Raw genomic sequence first — 18,073 nt, 5'->3', positions numbered from 1 at the left:
ATCTTTTATATATGTCCAATATGTAAAGCCCATGGCTTAGAGTACTGGATACCATTATAATTATGTCTCCATCACTTTTATCATGAAGTATACACTTATCAACAAATTTGAGGCCTTCCCTAACAATGATAGAGGTTGACATCAAAAGCTCTTTTTAATGCCTCGCACAAACAAGACTACTCATAGAGTGATTGATCCCACCATTAAGCTAGGCTAATCTCTCTTGCAGCCTCTCGTTGACATAATGATTATGCACCTCAATGTGCTTTGTGTGACACTTGGTTCCTCGCACTTTAGTTGTTAGTGAGATGGAGGTGTAAGATTGATGTCCAACACTTAGTTCCTTATAATAATAGCTAATGCTCTCTAGTTGTCAGTGAGATGGAGGTGCGGGACCGATGTCCAACACCAAGATTTGCCAAAAGGTGTCTGAGCCATACACACTCCATAGTCAATGTAAAAGTTACCGTGTACTTAGCTTCACAACACAAAGTGGCCATTGTCACAGTTGTGCTGAGCCATAACAGTATATGAATCACCAAGATGAAAGAAAAAGCCACTAGTGGACTCGTGTATCATAACATCCAGCCCAATTGGAATCACTGAAAGCATGTAGATGAATATCATCCACCTTAGCATAGAATATTCACACATCACCAAACAATGAGATATAATGGTGGTTATAGTGTCTCATGTGTTCATTTATAGCCTACACAATGCTACACAAACCCCTACTTTTATTTGCCAACATTTAATTAGATTTTCCTGCATGTCATATATTAAATAGCAAAATTCATGGGCAAAGCTGGACACAAATGAGGATACTATTATGTTCTCTCTCTTAGCTTTTCAACTTTCTTAAAAATTTGGCCTTTCTTTATCTCATGGATACATACAAGATATATAAAATACATTGTTCAAGTCAAAAGCTTACCTTAACCTTGCCAAAGCATGTGTCATTGGGTCTCGCCTTGGAGCCACAAAGGCAACTTCCCATTGTGGGTGTGCAAGCTCCATCCGTTGTGTCCTCACTCTGTTGTCACATCACAATGCTCCTTGCCAAAGGGGTGAAAGGGGAGCTCTCAATGCCTAGATGGAGGTAAGAAGAGATCGTCTTTCATAGTAATTCTCTCTCACAAAAGGCAAGAAAAGAAGAAACTAATGCAAGCATGGATCCATCTAGCAAGCATGAATTTAAAAGCATACAAGAAAGCACGAAGAGGAAAACCTATAATAATACCTATTCAAGCATGGATCCATCTAGCAAGCATAAATTTGAAAGCAAACAAGAAAGTAAGAAGAGGGAAGAAGGAGAGCTCATAAGAAAACTATTGCAAGGGAATGATTGTCCAGTGCTTATTGTAAAAAATGACTTATTTACAAATGACTAGTAAGAAAACTCTACAAGTGACTAGTTTTCACACTAGGTTGGCCAAACTAAAAAAGATGGTTCGACCTCTATGACAACACAGACACACACTTAAGCACTTACATATGCAAGAAAACTCTACAAGTCCATAGCCAAAAAAATACATAAGCATGAAAATTTGTATGCAGTCCAACACATATTTTTCACTTTATGTGAAGAAGATAAATAGATAGATCATGTTGTTAGTCATTTATGTGGACGACTTTATAATGATTGGTGATAGTGATGCTAACATACATGACGTCCGAATGCTTTTAAAGTAGAAGTTTGATATGAAAGATTTAGGTCACTTGTTGCAGAATTTTCTTGGTATAGAAGTGGTGAAATCACTTGATGGCATTTTGCTGTTAGAGAGGTAGTATGACTTGGACATGTCCAATTATAGTATGATAGCCTATAAGCTTATTTCAATGCCATTGTTGTTACACTTGTTAGGAGTCAATTTGTGCAGCCCCCCCTATAGGAAGCCACATTTTGATATGCTAAGATGAATTCTAAGGTACATAAGGTCCACTATTGATTATGGACCTTTTTAGGAGGTTGGCGCAGTGAGATACATCTACATGGGTATACAAATGTTGATTGGGCTGGTAGTGTCTTTGACAAGAGATCTACCAATAGGTTTATGCTTTCTTTTGGGAGTGCTGCTATGTGTTGGAGCAACAAGAAACAACCAACAATTATTTTATCAAGTACACAAGCAGTGTATAGGGGCATTGCTATGGTAGCTTGTGAGGTAGCTTGGTTTCAAAAGCTACTTGGTGATATGACTTGATATCAGAGCCTTATTAGAGATTTTATTATCTTAATTAGTTGCTAGATTAAAATATTGATTAGTCACCTTTATCTTCTTCTCTAATTTCTCGTCTTTGTCACTTTAAGTATCCGTATATATTAATTGCTTGGTGATTGAACGAGAGATATTACTTATCAAAGAGAGAAAGAGAGAGACATTATTCTTTGTGTGGCTAAGAGAAAGAAAGATAGGAGAAGATTATTCTCTACAAAGTGGCAAGCTTGATCTTGAGCAGCCTAAGAAACAACAAACCAATCTCGACATTCTCATCTAGAGATAAGTAATACAGCTCTCTAAGCTCCATAACATTGACATATGGAAAATCTAGCAACAACGACTCTCAGACTAGTCCCTTCTCTCACCAACAATGTGTATGCCCAATAACAATAGCAAGCCGTTTTGTAGCAAGTGAACCCTTTTCTTGTCAGTCTTCCTATTCTGTACAGCCACATTCAAGTTATAGTAGAGAGGAACCACAATAGCAACATCTTCTACTAGCTCAACAACACCACTGTGCTGCTCTACGTAAACACACAGCATCATGTAAGGTGGGCTTCCAAGCCGAGGGGGGCTCTTTGTGTAGCAATCAAGCTGCTCCGAAGAGCTCATACCTCCTCGTTGACATGGCAGCAAGCTGTCCTATAAATTGGCTCTTTTCCACCCAGAGGTTTAAATACTGAGAATATTAATGTTCTTAGAGGGACTTCAAAGATTTAGCGTAAAGAAACGTGCTCATGTGGTACATACCTATTCAAATGTATAAGAATGTGTGTGTGAAAAGCACTCTCCTCATCACCAAGACGTGCTTCCAACGAGCATCAAATTTAGGATGTTCATTGGTGCAATCTACATCAACATTGGGCTTCTTCAACGTTTTAAGATACCACCTAGATTGCTCTTACTATGTTTGCTCCACCTTTTTAATGAAAAAATCAAGCATTGTTTGGTTGCCCATAATCGAATTGTGGTTTTTTAAAGGATATGTAGAAACCTAATGCACATCAACAAGGGGGGCCATGCAGCTAGCCAAAAGTGAAGACAGCCAAAAAGTGCACTCGGTAACTTTCATTTGAGCTGATGCAATGGTAAATCTGTGCGTTGGGTCAAAAGAAGCTAGGCTGGGCTAAGTTAAGGTCGTTCATGCTCTCCACCATGGAAGCATACTACACAAATAATACTATGCTTTATCACAAATACTAGTGTGCTTTCTTTTTAACACCATGTTTCAACGTGTGTATCAATTGTACTCGATATAGCGTGAGTGTGTTTTAATATTTGGTGGAGGTAGTAGTCAACAGGGCTAGGCATCTATGAAGGTGTCTGATATGAAAAGCATGCAATCAAACTCTCCTCACTAAGACATGCAAAGAACCTTGGTATACTGTGTCACATCTCTCTATAGAAAACCTAATTACGTGAAGTGGTGAACTTCCAATGTTGTGTGTCTCTCTTGATTGTCGGTGTGAGTACATAGCGGAGAGAGATAGAGAAGCTGCATATCTCCCTAGCTATGCGGGTATACTACCCTAAAGCGAATCTCGTGTGACACCACTTCGTAATGGTGGGGAAACCAAGTTTTCTCTACAGTGTTCTTCTCATTTTTGTAAAATCATTTTTTTTATTACAGCGCAGCTTTAGATTTATACTCGTGTTATGATCCTCCTTAGATTCAAGTTCTGAAAAATATTGAGGTAATTTGCGTGGCTTTATCCAACAAAGTTGCTTCACCTAGGGTTTTGTTGAAAAGGTTTATTATCAAATACTACTATGCTCTCTTTTTTTGAACATGCATATTATTTTTACACCTTGGGCTTATCTTTCAAATCTTATTATCATTATCAATAATAAGCAATGCCATTATCCTTGAGCTTATCTTTCAAAGCATCTTATCATTGTCAATTAGCAATTATCCTTAGTGTTTTGAGATTAGTTATCTTCTCATTTTCATATCATCTAGAGGGAGTGGAGTTTAGGAATGCATCCCCGAGACGAGGAGAGGGCGTTAGAAATTGTTGGTGTGCGTTTCGTGAAGACGTGTCGTTCTCCCATGGAATGTGAGGCCCGGCAAGATATTTCTTAGTGTAGTGCTTATGGAATTCTTCAAGTTGCAACCTTAGCGCTACAAGGGCGCTCTCGTAGGTTGTTAAAAAAGAACCTTAGAAGAAATGTCCCATAATAGGTTGGCGTGCAGGCGCCTACAAAAGGTCATTCACGCGCATCTGGGAAGCATACTTACCTGGGCGGGGTCGATCGGTGATCAGGAAGGCCGATGGCCTAGGGTCGGCCCCTCCATTGCACTCTCGGACGGGCTGCACCCTAGCATCTCCCCAACGGGGAGAGTGCACGTCATAATTTGTGGTAGCGGGGGCTCGCGTTCGCGCGGCCCCCCACCCAACCCCCCATCTCATCAAGTCGGAAGTGGTGTGTGCTGTTCTGCTTCGCTTCTGGCAGGTACTATTCTCGCATGTGCATTTTATTGTAGATGAGGTGGTGGTAGGCAGCAGGGGATGATGGATGAGAGCTTGAAGCAGCGAGAGCGAGAGAGAGAGCCCAGCACGATGAGCTACTCTCCAACACTGGACAGCAACCCATGAAGCCTCTTCACACAAACAAACACACACGAGTAAGCCGGCCCAATCTAGAACATGGGCATGCATCTGATGCTGCTGCTGGCGATTCTCACACCTCAACTTCTATTGGGCCTCCACCCAGACCTCAACTGGCTTCAACAAGGTACATACATCCGCTCACTTATTAGCAGAAGAAGGCTTCTAAGAAAAAAAGATAGAAATATCACAAATGTCTAGCACTGTAGTAAATGTTCATGTTCATCAACCTACATGCATATATATATGTACATATATGGATATTTACCACATCTATATTTAACATATGAGCAGATGCTTCTTGACCCTTTTTCAACAGTTACATGCATACATAAATGTTATTACAAGGATATATTATGTACATGTTTACATCTGTGCGCGCGCGCACACGTGTGTGTTGTGTGTGTGTGCGAGAGAGAGAGAGAGAGAGAGAGAGAGAGAGTTCATTTATTGCTCAGCTTATGCAGAGGGCAGGTTGAAAAGAGTGCTGCCTGCAGAAGCCAGGGAGCATGCAGTTTTCAAATGTATAACAGTAACAGGGGTCAATGAGACGGGCAGGAGGCATATGCCTACCAAACAGTGGTGAGAATTGGGGGTCACATATACAAGGGTATGCTCTATGATCAGGGTCTAGATAGGAGGCAGGCATCATCTTCAAGCATTGCAGAGCTTCGGCTCGGTGGAATAAGTGTAGCACCATCAAGCTCAGCCACCATTGATGTTGCTGGACACCTTTATGGAACTTCTGAAAGTGTTTTTCTAGGAGGTAACCGTGCCACCCTTTAGTTTGCTATCATTTACGGGGTTTCCTAAGTATGTCTTCTCCCAATGATACAATACGAGGTGAAGGAAAGATGTGGCCTTACTTGACGTTATATGTTTAAACCTTTAGCTAATGAACATTCAAGTATCCCACCAGAGCTTCCCTGTCATTCTTGTATAGTAAGTGATTGTATGGTTCAAGTTATGCTGCGCAGGTGATTGATTGTGTTTGTTAATAGGAATGACGTGCTTAATCACAATTAAACATACGAAGAAAGAGAAAGGGAGAGACAATGCCCACGACATCAATTCCAGTCTCAATAACCCACAAAAGGGCAGGGCGTTTGTTAACCAATGACAAATCAAGGAGGCAAGGAAGGAGTAGGGAAAGGCTATCGCCGGCCCCCCATCTTCCCCTGGGAAAGGCCGACCGATGGCCTTTTCTGGCCATCAAGGACGGGGGAGTGAGAGAAGAAGCAATCAGTGCAGGCCACATCAGCCTCTACAGCTCTAATCCATTCCTGATGAGATGGAGATGGGTAGATGGACCAGATTTTGACATTTCAAATTCTGCCTCTGGTAATGACAAGTGACTGCAGCGGATTCTGACAACTCAGCACTGCAGAAATTAATGCGTTCCGCACGCTTACATCATCAATTACAGTCTCAATAACCCACAAAATGTTTACAACGCTAATGTGCTTAATCACAAATGAAAATGTAAGGAAGGAGTAGCCTATACTCCCACAAATAAGGCTGTGAGGGGAGGAGGCTCCAGGTGAGCGTTCTACAGAGATGGTGACAGGCCGAGAGCTATAATGGGGCCACATCAGCTGGAGCTAGTGGAATTGACACTGACAGGCAAGTACATCAGATTGATATTCCCACAAATAAGGCTCCCTGATTTGATGCTGGAGATTCAACGTCAGGCGACCTGCATATGTGACGAGGCTTCATGGGTTGCTGTCCAGTACTACTCCCCTCCCCCTCTCGCATGTTCATTTTATTGTAGATGAGGTGGTGGTAGGCAACAGGGGATGATTGATGAGAGCTTGAAGCAGCGAGAGAGAGAGAAAGCCCAGCACGATGGTTGATTGGATCATACCCTGGCTTTTCAGCCGCCGTTTTTGAACAGGATGTTTACTACTGTCCCTAGAACCTGCGGCCAGCAGGAGAGCATGAGACTTTCTGTGTATATCAATCATTCTCCAATAATTATTGAGATTAACCTACACTATAGGTGTGTGCTTCTTCTCAATTAAACATAGCATGTCTGACGGGATCCATTTGAATGTGAAAATAATTGCATGTTGATAATTTTTCTTTAAATTTTCTATTAAAAAAAAAAAAACTCCATCAGCAAGGAGATGTGCAGTCTCACCCGGTAGCTTTTCATGATGCAAGCATGTGGGCAGGGGGGGGAGATGATCGCTTTTGCAGGTTTCAGACAAAAGTTCGTCTGTCATCATCGGTTTCAGAGCAAAGCTGACGCAGTGGTTTTTCACTCCATAATTTTGCCTCGTGTGGGAGACCTTCAAGACTCCTCAGCACAAGGAGGAATATACTGCATGCTTTAGCTGGGGATGAGGAGGATAGGGAAAGAGTCTCTGCAGAATCCCTTCCCAATTTCGCTTGTAGGCATTTCATGCAGTTGATGAGGCCCTCTACTCATCTCAGCAGATGCAGGTCATGGAGGCAGCAAATGAAAAAAATGCAAGCCATCAACAGGAAGCCTTTCTTCTTGAGAAGCAGCTACAGTTGGAACAGGCGTAGGGAAGTCCCTCTACTCATCTCAGCAGATGCAGGTCATGGAGGCAGCAAATGAAAAAAATGCAAGCCATCAACAGGAAGCCTTTCTTCTTGAGAAGCAGCTACAGTTGGAACAGGCGTAGGGAAGTCCTTTGTCTGGAATCAAAGAAGCTGAGGAAGCCCTTTGGTTTGGTTTCAGCAGAAGTAGTGTCAGAAGACCACCCTTTATGGAGACCCCAAGGCGGCTCAAGACACTCTCACCATTTTGCACAGGGTGATTGGCATGGGTGGAACTCTGATTGACCGTCATAGGACAGCGCTCTCTTGGGGCACCAGGGAAGGTAGCTCTCACCAGGATTTCAGGTGGAGCTGCTCCCTGTATCCCGTGGATGAATCAATTCAAGGCCTATTACAAAGTGGTGCGTATGGAAGAAGCTCCAGCCCTTTATATGTATCTGTCGTTACTTGGTGGAAGATCATTCCACATCAAGAGGGGTGGTGAAATACTCGTGGGATGATTTCGGGGATCAGCTGGAGCATCTTATGTACGGCCGCTTTACATTCCGATTGTAGAAGTTTAAACAATGCCTGGAAGAAAGCATTGGAACAGTATTCCAGTAGTGTGGAGCAGCTTGGAGTTCAACGTCAAAAACGCGAACAAAGCCAGCAAGAGACAGGAGAACAAGCCCATCGTTTCCCAATTTCTCAACGAAAGCCAGCCCTCTTCATGACAAACCCCTACACAGCCCGTCTCAGGAGGTTCCTTAAAGTAAGGAGGACAAAACCCAACCCCAAAAAAGATAGGGACACACAAGGCTTTCTATCCCAGTAGGAGATGGAACACCGTTATCGGGTAAGCAGATGCCTTAGGTATCATGAGGTGGGACACTCGAAAATAAGCTGACTGACCAACAGCCCATAGCACCTGATGGTACCGATTGCAGACAATGAAGTTCTTGAAGAGTGAAGGTTCTTCGTTCTGTCCATCCTTGCAACAACAGCTCCATCCTTTGTTTGTGATGTCTGCAAGGCACTATTTGAGGTAACCAGTTCAGTGCAGTATTTGGGAAGATTCAGCCCTGTTTGTACTCATTCTTATTTTCAGCAGTCAAAGCGAATACGCCTTCGGAAGGGGGTGCTGAAGCCAGTATTTGTGACCCCACTTGGTGTACAGATGTACTTCTCTCTCTTTCCCTTCTCTCCTTCACTTGCAAGGTAACCCACCAGTTCACCCCTTGTACTCGCAAGTAAAAGTTCCTTGAATCTTCCGCATGTTACATTGGTTTTAGAGCTTGATCTTGTATGCTGGTCTTAAGCTAACCATTGCACCACTGGTGGGAGAAGATGCTATTTTGAGCATCGGTTCTTTCACAACTAATGCTCTCTTGATCCAAAGGCATTTTCACACATTGATCTTGCACTAGCCTGTCACGTGCATCCCGCAGTTGGATGCCACGTGGAAATGTTTGTACAAGATAAGTGCAAACCTAAGGCCAGACATCAAGCGTTTGGTGAGCCCTTGTCTATGGTCGAGTTGATGGTGTTGTGTTGTGTGTGTCCCGCACATTTTGTTGTGCCTGTCTGCTGGCACCGTCTTTGTGAACCACTTGGCAGCATACATGATGTACAAGTTACTCAAAACACTTATTAGATGATGCATGTTGGATGTCCCAGGCTAAACTAATCCAGTCCAATGAAACCAAATCCTAGAACACTCAGGCGACAGACAGAGAGCACAATACTGAAACAATCTTTAGGACGCAGCTGAAGAACCAGAAACAACACCAAAAGAACATAGCACTGAGCTAGAACGGCCGGCCCCTCGCAGGAACTTCTTTATTCAAAGAATAGACTGTTACAGTAGACCAAGGTGCGGGTGCAATCCTTACACCGGATTTTCCACACTTAGCAACCACTTGCTCAAAGTTCTACATACCAATCAGCACCATAAACCAGTACAAATCAGCCTCGAAACAGCCCCAACAATAGTGGCCACTTTGGGAAAAGAGAGAGAAGGTGCTGCCTTGCTGTACGACCAGCACTCAGGAGAGAAATCTGTTGTACTACTATACAACCAGAACTGTAGGAGAGAGCACACGCCAGGCGGTTGCCCTTAACACCCCATAAGGTGTTAAGGGCCTTGCCTAAAAGGTGGGCAGCCCTTAGAGGGTGCCATGGAGGCCCCCATGCCTAAGCAACCAGGCAAAGGAGGGCCGGGCAGCCAGTCGGTTGGGGGCATTGGGCTGCCAGCATCAGGTCAATCTCAGCCAGTCGGCCAGCCCTATTTGCCACGTGTGAAAAGGCACCTACTGTATGGTGTTTAATCAGATCGTGTAGCAGGCTGACAGCCAAACTGACCAGCATAATATGGCCCTTGGCAAGGGCTAATCTCTCTGATTATTCACAAGTTCTGAAGAATCCAAGGGCCAAGACAGCCAAAGGGAGGCTAAAGCAAACGTGAACTTGAAGTTCGAGAATAGGTCATCTTCAAGCGGCTGATTTCCAGCCAAGTAAGGTCTCCAAAAATACACCAATCCTTAGTGGGGGCCCTTCAGAGGGTGTTTGGGACCCAATCGGGTGTACTTGTCTTCTCTCTCTCTCTCTCTCTCTCTCTCTTTTGAGTCTTATCTTCGTTTCATTGTGCTATCATTAAGAACCAAGGTTTTGAATATTCATTATCAAAGTATAATCATGTCTGGAAGCTTCTGCATGTTAGTTTGGTATTAGAGCTTTGCAAGTGGTGGATACACTGGTTTGTACATTGACAATGAACCTTAGTTTATTTTATATTTTTTTATTTGATTGAGCTTAAGCACATTAAAAAAAAATTCCGTTAGTGACTTAGACAAGCGTTCTTTGTTCATCTCACTCATGACTCCATGACGTTGTCTCATATTCGAGTAGACGCTTTAAAAAACAAGATGACAATTAAAAAAAACAAGATGACAATTAAAAATTGCACAATGCTTATTAGATTTAATCACATTAATCACAAATTAATCAAATTTAATCACATATTAATCAGACATATTTTCTCTCTCTCGAGCGCGTGCGGTCTTGGCTTGAGCTTGAGCTAACTACCTCTACATATTAATCAAACATATTTTCTCTCTCTCGAGCGCGTGCGGTCTTGGCTTGAGCTTATATAGGCTCGCTAACTACCTCTACAAGCTTTCGGATAGTTCGTGCAATTTTCTTTTTTTTTAATTAAATGTCCCTCCCATTGCCACATGTCAAAGCAAAAAAAGATAACATTTCTAAGGTTTTCACTTTTTACATTTCTAAGGTTCAAAGGGTCCCCAGCACAACCTACCTAACAAATTGATTGAAAACAAAATTTTGGTCCCATACTCGGCCAAAAAAAAAAAAGAAGATTTTTTTTTCACTGATGTGCCTAGTTTTTAGTCTCCTGTCCCTCGAAGGATGGTTGGTTTATATAGCCTTCGCAAGCGTCTCCCACACACATACTGGATGATTTATTTGCGGTCATGGAAAATCTTGACTACTCCCACTATGGCGAAATCCGATGAGAGAGAACACTAGGTCCCTATAGAAACTGTTTTCTCTATAGCGATTGCGTCAAGAAGCCAAGTTGCGAGTGGTGATACCAATGCCATCCAAGAATCTGTGTGTCATAGCGCACCAAGGGGAACAGATGCTAGAGTGCAAGGCTTGGATATAGGCGGCCTTGGAGATGCGGATACCACTTCAGGATACCTCGACATCCATTCCCAATCCTATTGTTGGTACCATTGTCAGTCGAGAGCTAGAGGATAAGTAGAAGGGCAACCATTCAGGTCTAGATCTCATCAGCACTCAACGTTTTCAGTATTCAGCATATAGACACATCAACCCTCAGCGCTTTCAGCAAGCACTTCATCCTACATCAACTAGGAGCTTCAACGCATGAGCACTCAACCTCCTTCAAGAAAACACAGTACTTCACAGCATTCAACCAACAGAAGGCCTTGCGTTTTCTGCTTGCAACCAGTTTTTAGTATCCTTATCATCATCGTTTTGCTACAGCACTCCAATGAAGGTAACCCGCATGTATTCATTCATTTACAACATTCATACATAGCCTAGAATAGTCCTAAACAGTCCATACCTCAGCCTCAGATTTGTAGCCTTTCCTCATTTCATTGGGAAGAGTGCATAGGCTCGAGATCGATCATTATTGATGCTTCTACAGCTATGTACAGTTCAGCACGACTCTTGGTCCTCTGAGATCTTGCGTTTGGCTCATCGTCAATCCAAAGTCATTCTCTTCAAAGTAATAAAAGCAAATATTTCGGTAACAAGATGGGGGCCCTTCAGTGGGTAATTCGAGACCCAATCTGGTGTACAGTTCTCTCTCTCTCTCTCTCTCTCTCTCTCTCTCTCTCTCTCTCTCTCTAAATCTCGTAAAATTTAAAGTGATAAAAGTGGATTGCTAAACTCGTGAAACTCAGGATAAAGAAGGCGGTGTGAGACTTGTGTGAGGATCCTTAATTACGAATACTTCCGCTGCATGTTACATTGGTATTAGATTCAGCTTGTCCACACACCCCGCATCCTAGCGTGACGGCATTCTTGGATGGTCAGATTGCGTTCCGGCACGACCATCGACTTCAGCATCCTGTCTACAGAGGAGAGTACACATCAATAGGAAGATGTCTACAGAGGAGAGTACACATCAATAGGAAGATGTCTCCCTCGAAGGAGACCGACTCTGAGCTCTTCCACCTACTACAGATACTAGAGCTCTACTTCGAGCTCAGAACTAGATTCTTATGGAGCGTCTCCAACTTCTGGAGGCAGTAGCAGCAAAACCCACACCTCCAGTTACCCCCAACTTCGTCACTCTCTTCTTTCAGATGGAACGACAAAGACGAGAGGATGAGGCCAGACGGCGGGAAGAAAAAGCAGATAGACAGGACTATGAGGAAGCCCAACGTAGGATCAACGAAGACTGGTGTTAGGCTAAACTCATCGCTCGAGAGCACCAACGAGAGAGTAAATGATTGATCATTCAGCCCTAAATCCCATCAGTACTCAGCGTTTTTAGTATTTAGCATATAGACACATCAGTCCTCAGCGTTTTTAGCAAGCACTTCATTCTACATCAACTAGGAGCTTCAATGCATGAGCACTCAGCCTCCTTCAAAAAAAAAAACAGTAGTTTACAGCATCCAGCCAACATAAGACCTTGCGTTTTCTGCTTGCAATCAGTTTTCAACATCCCTATCATCATCGTTTTGCTACAGCACTCCAATGAAGGTAACCCGCATGCATTAATTCATTTACAACATTAATACATAGCCAGAACAGTCCCAAACAGCCCATACCTCAGCCTCAGATTTGCAGCCTTCCCTCATTTCATTGGGAAGAGTGCATAGGCTTGAGATCGGTCATTATTGGTCCTTCTACAGCTATGTACAGCTCAGTCTCACTCTTGGTCCTCTGAGATCTTGCGTTTGGCGGCTCATCGTCGTCGTCAATCCAAAGTCATTCTCGTCAAAGTAATAAAAGAAAATATTATTCAGTGGGTAATTCGGGACCCAATCTGGTGTAAAGTTCTCTCTCTCTCTCTCTCTCTCTCTCTCTCTCTCTCTAAGTTTGAAGTGATAAAAGTGGATTGCTAAACTCATGAAACTCAGGATACAGAAGGTGGTGTGAGACTTGTATGACAGGATCCTTAATTACGAATACTTCCGCTGCATGTTATAGTGGGCAAGTGATGCCCAAAGTTATTGTTTTGAAGCTTTGGACCTTTTCCCATTCTAAAGAAGATCAATGAGGTTTCTATGAAGCTAAAGCTACCTTTCAGTTGGACCATGCATGATGTGTCCCATGTCAGTTGGTTGAAGCCCTATATAGACCTCCTCTCTTCGTTGTCCACCATGATGAACAAGAACCAAATATAGTGGACGAGGCTGAAGTTATGGTTACAGAACAGATCCTCTTGCATTGCTTCAAGCATGGCTCCAGAGCTGAAGAGAGACAGTTCCTCACGAACCAAGGGACACATGAAGCGGTTTGGCTTGACAAGAGTTTTTTCGATGATTATTCGGCATTATTGATGGACTATTTGGAGCCTATGCAGCTTTTGTCAAGTTAAGGAGAAGGGGATGTCGTATGTGAAACCGGCCTCTGATAGAAAACCAAAGTGCGGTAGATTAGCAATCACCCGTCCACTTGTAGTCTAGATGTGAAACAAAGCAAATTGGAGCTAGAGTGCCCAAATCTGAAAACACAGCGACACCTGTTGGCCCCAAAGCTTGGCGCCCCTTGCAGTATTTCTTTATTCAATTATAATAAAATGAATGGCTGAGTACAACACAAAGATCAGCCAAGAGTTTACACCTGTATATCCAATCTGACGGCCCACAAATCCTTCTTAGCACAGAGGATCTATGCACACAGATCTATGTCTCCAAATAACACACTGTGCCTCCCTCTGATCAGCCAAGATCACTAAGCAGGCCAGCCATGGGCATACATCTGGCATAACGCAAGTGCATGATACATCATCTCAGCTCAAACATACATGTGCTGTCCAAACTCTGTCTCAACCCTTGTCAATCTGCCATACCCCTCCTCTCACAAGGGGCCAGATAACTCATATCTGCAACAGACATCAAGCAGTAGAAAGAGAGATAGATGAACAGAAACAAGGCTTACCAAGTTCAGCTCGTGAAACAACACTGGAGGAAGCAACAGCACCAATCTGTACTTGCAGGCACTTGTATCCACAACCCTGCTTCACACATGTGCTTCTACTTGCCTGTATCCTCCTCCTGATGTTCACTCTTATGCTGTCCTTGAAAATACAGATCTGAAAATCAGCACTGTACCTGTCTGTACCACCTCAGGATACATGCCAGGAGTTGTACTTGCACAATCAGCCTGGTGTCCAGCCTGGTGTCCACTCCTGTACCAACCTGAATCAGTACAATCAGCACTGTACTTGTCTGTACCACCTCGGGATACGTGCCAGGAGTTGTACTTGCACAATCAGCCTGGTGTCCACTCTTGTACCAACCTGAATCAATATAATCAGGTCTGTCCAGCAACCTGACAAGCGCTGCCTGCAGTAGCAACTCCACTCAGAAAAGCTTGCGGCAGCCCTGTCCGTACACTGTACGGCTGTCGTACAGGGCTGTACGGCTGTTGTACAGGGCTGTACGGCCTGTACCTGAACCTGCTGTCCTCTGTTGACAGTCGCCTGCTGTGGCAGCCTCTGTTCCTCAGTTCGACGCCGCTTGCAGCAACAGTACAGCAGTCGTACAGAGGTGTACGGCTGTTGTACAGCCTTCTTCAACACAGTTCACAGAAAAGCAGCAGCAGAAAAACGTACAGCAGCCGCCTGCAGCTTCCCTCAGCTTTTTCCACGCTTGAGTGTCCGTTTTGCTCCACGACTCCCAAAAGGAAAGAGAGAGAGAGAGAAGAGAGAGAGAGACTCCAAAAGTGGCCCTCTTCCCCAAAATAATCCCTAGGGCCCCCAACTTTAATAAGTTCCCTAGGGCCACTAAGGCCTAGGGGCAAACTTTAATAAACATTAAAGTTTAATGTTTCTAGTTTCCCCCTTCACACCTAGGGATGTCCACACATCTTAAACTCTGTCCGGGCACCCCCCATGTGAATCATAAAATATTCTGACTCTGTAACCACCATGCCCACACTTGTACTGTTCCATTTTCACAGGGCCATGACATACCCCCCTCTTGAAAAATGGCAAGCGTCCTCGATTGCATTCTGGTGATGCATCAAAATATCCAAAGTGAAATATACAATATGGCAAGATCAGCGTCCCAATCTCTCTAAGACATACACATGTATCAACATTCACTGCAAACCAATGGCATAGTAATGGTCCAAGTTGTATACCACTGTGAACCATACATATCCACAAAAATCTCATGTGACTAGTACACATATATCATAGAAGTCCCATAAACAGATGTACTGTCAGCCTCAGTACCTTCGGGTGAGATAAAAACTGCACCAAGCGACCAGATGTCATCTGAGCCTGTCTGTATATCAAGGGAGTGGAGGTGCTACTCCCCTCTTGAGCATCAGGTAATGCTCCAGACCCATGCTCTGCTGAACCTGAATGAGCCACAATAAGAGTCGGCTCTAACTCAAAGGCATCGAGATAAAGCTGCAAAACCTGAGGTGAATCTGTTAAGTCACCTTCCTCCATCCACTTCGCAATAGTTCTTGAACTTCACAAGATAGCGACGGGAAACTTTACCTCGTACCTTCCTTTCTTTATGTGCCAGTATCTGCTTTGGAATCAGAACCTCATCTAGTTCCTCAACTTCCGGCTGAGCCTCATCTGATACATCCTCAGGCACATCCCCACGGAAAGGTCTAAGAAGACTCACGTGAAAAGCATTGTGAATCCTCCACCAGTGATCTGGTAACTTCAAACGATAGGTTACCTCACCAATCTTTTCCAAAACATGAAAAGGCCCATAATATCGCATGCTCAACTTAGGGAATAAGCGCTCTTTACCCTTCATCTTCTTGAGTCTAGCCTTTTCAAAACGCAAAAGAACCCAATCACCCAATGCAAACTGTAAATCACGTCTGTGACGGTCTGCGGCTTTCTTTTGCTTCTGCTGAGTTTTCTGGAGGGCCAACTTAACTCTCTGATAAGCTTCATCCAAGCTCTCCACATACTGATCAGCCTCAAAGATCTTATCCTTAGTATGCAAAATGGGTGGAACCTTCTTCCCTCCTTCTACAATCTCAAAAGGCGCCTTGCCTGTCGAGCTATGTACAGTGTTGTTATATGCAAACTCCACCAAAGGAAGATACTTTTCCCATTGTTGCTTGTGCTCTGACACATAACACTTGAGAAGATCCAACACTGTAGAGTTAGCCTCTTCTGACTGACCATCTGTCTGTGGATGAAATGACCATGAAAACTTGAGAGTTGTACCCATGTTGTCAAACAACCCTCTCCAAAACAAACTCGTCATCCGTGGATCACGGTCACTAATGATAGACGTAGGCAAGCCATGATACTTGAATATGTTCGCCACCATGAACAACTTCACCATATGATCCACTTTAACTGTCTTCCTCACGGGAATGAAATGAGCCTGCTTACTGAACCTGCATATGATAGTCCAGATGCCATCATTTCCCGTTTGTGTCCGTGGAAGATCAAATACAAAATCCATGGCAATGCTCTCCCAAGGTCTATCTGGAATAGGTAAAGGCTGTAATAACCCTGGTGTCTTCTGACGGTTAAACTTTACCTTCTGACATACGATGCATTGCCTCACAAAGGCATCAACATCTCTTCTCAAGGTTGGCCAATAAAAGAAAGTCTCTGCTGCTTTGACCGTGGCGTCAATACCTCTATGACCTGCATATGGTGGAGCATGACTTTCAATCATAACCTTGAGTCGCAATGGCCTGGTAACACACAGTCTGCCATGCATCAATAAAAACCCATCTCTGAGAGTATAATGCTCATGCCGCTGACCCTCAGACATCTGATCATACAACCTTTCAAAATCCTCATCATGGGCATACTGCTCTTTCATCTCATCAAGCTCATGATGATAAGCAAGTGAAACTGCAGAGACCTGTGGCTTGTGTGACAAAGCATCTGCCACTACATTCTTTTTGCCTTCCACATGCACAATCTGGAAGTGAAACATTGACAAAAAGTTTGCCCAATGCATATGCTTCTCTGAAAGCTTAGTCTGCGTGAGGAAATAACGCAAGGTCTGATGATCTGTCTGTACAGTGAAATCAACCCCAAGCAAGTAGTGTTTCCAAGTAGAAAGAGCGTGAATTACAGCCAACATCTCTTTCTCATACACCTGTAAATGCTTCTCAGCATCTTGCAAAACTCTACTCTCATAGGCTATCACATGTCCCTCTTGCATGAGAACTGCACCAATGCTACTTCCACATGCATCACACTGAACAACAAAAGCCTTTCGGAGATCCGGTAACACCAATACTGGGTCCGAAGTAAACTTTTCTTTGAGCTTTTTGAATGCTGTAATTTCCCGATCAGCCCATCTAAACGGAGTTGCTTTCTTCGTCAAAGCATGAAGAGGCGAAGCAATTTCAGCAAAGTGCCGTATGTAACGCCTGTAATAGGAACACAATCCTAGAAAGCTGCGTACATCATGCACGGTCCTCAAAGCTGGCCAATTAAGTATTGCTTCCACCTTTGCTGGATCCATACGGACTCCATGACCAGACACAATATGCCCCAAGAAATGTATCTCCTGCAAGAAAAACTCACTCTTCTTGCCATTAACCACCAATCTATGGTTTCTGAGTTCTGCAAACACAATGGCCAAATGCCTTCTATGCTCTTCCTCAGTTTGTGAATGCACAATCATATCATCAAAGAATGTGCCCACAAACTCTCTATGAGGCCTGAAAATCCTGTCCATCATTCTGTTAAATGTGGCAGGCGCATTTGTCAAACCAAAGGGCATAACCAAGAACTCATACAACCCAAACGTGGTTCGGAATGCTGTCTTATGCACATCCTCGGGTCTAATGCGTATCTGATGATACCCGCTCTTCAAGTCAATACGACTAAAGACTGTGGAGCCCTGTATAAACGGTCCAATATGTCATCGATCCTCGGTATGGGGAATCGATTCTTGATGGTATTCTTATTGAGCGCCCTATAATCAATACACATGCGCCAAGAACCATCCTTCTTCTGCACTAAGAGCACAGGTGAGCAAAAGGGTGATGAGCTAG

General features: G+C 43.6%; 1 long non-coding RNA gene and 1 other non-coding gene across 18 annotated transcripts in view; both read left to right on the top strand.

Annotated features, from left to right (window-relative positions):
- The window catches only part of LOC147608727 (uncharacterized), a 346,296-nt gene that overhangs the window by 209,173 nt on the left and 119,050 nt on the right, over positions 1-18,073 (top strand). For 11 of the 17 annotated variants that reach the window (XR_015264322.1, XR_015264321.1, XR_015264344.1 and 8 more), the window contains one exon: positions 5,299-5,597. This is a non-coding gene — a long non-coding RNA (uncharacterized LOC147608727). Of the gene's footprint in view, positions 1-4,435; positions 4,959-5,298; positions 5,598-5,832; positions 8,631-9,016; positions 10,086-18,073 lie in introns of those variants that run through there. The other 6 variants (XR_015264326.1, XR_015264327.1, XR_015264328.1 and 3 more) reach the window with 6 other exon arrangements.
- On the top strand, positions 4,454-4,615 carry LOC147608730 (U1 spliceosomal RNA). The gene has a single exon (XR_015264412.1). It is a non-coding gene; the product is annotated as a U1 spliceosomal RNA (small nuclear RNA).

Source organism: Cibotium barometz, chromosome 52, assembly GCF_041138505.1.
Source record: "Cibotium barometz isolate CiBa-2024 chromosome 52, ASM4113850v1, whole genome shotgun sequence".
NCBI lineage: Eukaryota > Viridiplantae > Streptophyta > Polypodiopsida > Cyatheales > Cibotiaceae > Cibotium > Cibotium barometz.
Note: the sequence above shows the minus strand (reverse complement) of the source record. Positions and strands in the feature narration are given on the sequence as shown.